Source organism: Neophocaena asiaeorientalis, unplaced genomic scaffold (assembly GCF_003031525.2).
Source record: "Neophocaena asiaeorientalis asiaeorientalis breed wild unplaced genomic scaffold, Neophocaena_asiaeorientalis_V1.1 scaffold55, whole genome shotgun sequence".
NCBI lineage: Eukaryota > Metazoa > Chordata > Mammalia > Artiodactyla > Phocoenidae > Neophocaena > Neophocaena asiaeorientalis.
This window is the reverse complement of record NW_020175684.1, coordinates 330772-333687: the sequence shown is the minus strand read 5'-3', so window position 1 is coordinate 333687 and position 2916 is coordinate 330772. Positions and strand designations below refer to the sequence as shown.

The window sequence follows — 2916 nt, the reverse complement described above, 5'->3', positions numbered from 1 at the left end:
AGAGGAGGGTTTTAAGAGTTAATGCAACTCAATATAAGAGGTTGGTTTGCTCAGTTTCCATTGCTTCATTCATCAGGAGAGTTTATGCTGCGACTCTTGGAAGTCAGTTTTATTGCATGATGTAATGGAGAAAATAATGAAGATTACAAATTTCCTTTATGCTTATGTTTTTTTAAACCACTGCCAGTTTGTGGATATTGAAGAAGTCAAAGCAAAGAAAGTATTATAGAATTAGTTTGTTTTAATTTATCCAGGTGGTTAGGTCCTGGAAATTTTTGAAGAAATATATTGAAGTGTTTTTAGAATTAAAAAGTCTTAAATCCCACTTGGTAGACCTCCAAAGGCCCCCAAAGGCTGCACACTTTCCCCTGATGTTACATAACAGAACTCTCCCTGTCCACTATAAAAGTGGGTGGTTTTGTATTCAGATTCAAACTTGACACATGTGGATTGAGAAGGTGTTGCCTGACACTGTTCTGTTTTCAATGCTGAACTTCTCTGAGCTCAAAAGGAATAACAGATTTGAAAGAGTTACACTTATTTAGCGAAAAAATAAGTCCTGATTTTGGAAGCTATTCATAGATTTTGGTGATTGTTGAGTCGTGGTCTCTGTGACTTTGTGATACAACCACAGGATGTATGGGATTATAGAGGCCCTGCCCTATTTAGGTGGCTCATTTTCCAAAGAAACAGCCTGTGCTAAAAGCAAACTACATCTATTAACACACGATCTTAGTGAACATTTAGAGTTAGCTGAGAAAAGAAAGAAACTGTGAAAGGAAAAATCCATATTAATGGGTAACTGTTTGTATCAGCTCTGCTCCCCTTTTCCAGCCTCCTAAAGAGGAGGGTCCTGACTTGAGACCAATTCTTTTGGGCTTGTGTGGTTCTGAATTAGGAGGAAAGAGAGCTGGGGGGAAAGATCCAAAGCACGCAGCCAGGACTGGAGAAGAGTAGGGCATTTTGAAAGACAGGCACACAAGCAGCTACCTTGTGTGAGAACAGTGGATGAGAGAGAAAAGAGAAGTGTTTAAGATCCATTGTTTGTTATTTATCTGCTTCGCAGGCTATAAGAATTTTTTGTATTTTGAAATTAGGTTTCAGGTACTTGCCTGTGTGTTTTGAGTAGAGTAGTGCTCTAAGTAAGACTGGGCCATGCGGGTCACAGATTTATAAACATCACACAAAATACTAATCTTGAGCTTTAGAAATTTCTGGACAAATTCTGAGTAGTGTTTGTCACTGCCTAGCTATCTTTGTTTGTTTTTTTGTTTTTTTGTTTTTTTGCGGTACGCGGGCCTCTCACTGTTGTGGCCTGTCCCGTTGTGGAGCACAGGCTCCGGATGCGCAGGCTCAGCGGCCATGGCAGACGGTCCCAGCCGCTCCGCAGCATGTGGGATCTTCTCGGACTGGGGCACGAACCCGCGTCCCCTGCATCAACCACTGTGCCACCAGGGAAGCCCTGCCTAGCTACTTTATGAAATTGTAGAGAGAAAAGCCTTCATCAGTAAAATAACCTCAATCAGAGTGTTATGAGATTAGAATGAAAACACCTTCATATCTCCTAGAATAGACTAGGGTGTGAATATAAGTATCCTCCTTAAATTGACCAGTGAGCAGCTCTGGGTAGAACAGTATACTTTTTTTTTTTTTAATACAAATAAAGTTTATTGTACTGGTTTGGGAATTGCATATTTTTTACTGCTAAAAGCATTAACGTTTTGAATTGCGAATAGGCTATACTCACCATCAGTAACACAAATTTTAAATATTCATAGAACTGAGCTGAAAACATGCTCCCAGGCATAGCAGGCAGTGAAATATCTGGTCAACGTATAACTTGAACAATCATTTCTTGAGTAATTTACAATATGTTTTGGCTAGAAACAGTGAAAGCTGGCTCTCTTTTAATTAAAAAAAAGTAGAAATATCTTGTCTTTTTCTGGCCTGTTTAATGTATTAAAGTGCTTTCACAAAACTAATACCATGGCGCCAGTTCAATACAAAAGGTTGAAAAGATGTTCCTCTTTTTTTTCATAAAGTTAACGTACCTTTTCCACATTTGTATTTGTTCAAAGATTAAGCTTTGTATCTGGAAGTCCTTGACTAGAAGTGGCTGGGAAATAGAAAGCTTGGACTCTGAAGGTTTCATTCAGCCAACATCCCTGCAGCCCCTCCTTTGTGCAAGACACTGTACTCAGTGCCAAGCTGGGACACAAGGGTCAACAGGAGGCAGTCCCTGCTCTGAGGGAGCCACCAGCCCGGCCAGGGAGGGGCCCAACTAGGACTTCGAAACAAACTGAAAGATCACAAGGCGGCTGCACAGCTGACGTGCCCGTAACTATCACAGCAAGGAACAGCATCAGTCCACAAAGGCAAAGTCCGCCTTCCGTCTGATCTGTGTAGACCCCCACGCCCCCCAACCCGCCCCCGAAGCCCCAGGTCTAGAGAACTGGACCTGTACAGAGCAGGGTCTAGTATTCGCCCTCCCGGCCGGAGGGTGTCAGGGCGCAGGGCGACAAGGAGAAACGAGACGGGGAAGCAGAGGCCCAGGCAGCAGAGGGGAAGTGGCCCACGCGACCCCCGAAGACGCTGCAGCAGGTAGGGCGGGCTGGCGAGGGTCCGCTCAGCTCTCAGCGCCGTTCCTTCCCGAGGAGGGAAGCCCGTGGTGCTGCGGCCCTCGCCGTCTGACCCGAAGCTCCGCTAGCGCGTCGCAAGACTGAAGGCGCTTCGAGCCTCGCACAGCGAGGCCGGAGCCTTGGGGGCGGGACGTCGACGAAGCCCTGCCTCTGGCTCCTCCCCCCCAGGAGCGCGAGCCGGTCCCGCGCGGCGCCATCCCTTTCCCGGGTCATCGCCCCTCCCCTCTTCCGGGCCGCGAGCCCCCCGCGCGCCGCTTCAGAGCAGCGTTCGCTTGCT

At 46.2% G+C, this 2916-nt stretch overlaps 1 protein-coding gene across 2 annotated transcripts in view; it reads left to right on the top strand.

Moving 5' to 3' along the window:
* The first annotated feature begins 2543 nt into the window (after positions 1-2543).
* Positions 2544-2916, top strand: part of BTG3 (BTG anti-proliferation factor 3) — a 20481-nt gene continuing 20108 nt past the window's right edge. The window contains exon 1 of one of the 2 annotated variants that reach the window (XM_024732022.1): positions 2544-2601. The gene's annotated coding sequence lies outside the window, so the exon portion shown is untranslated. The remainder of the gene's footprint in view (positions 2602-2916) is intronic. The other variant, XM_024732021.1, reaches the window with a different exon arrangement.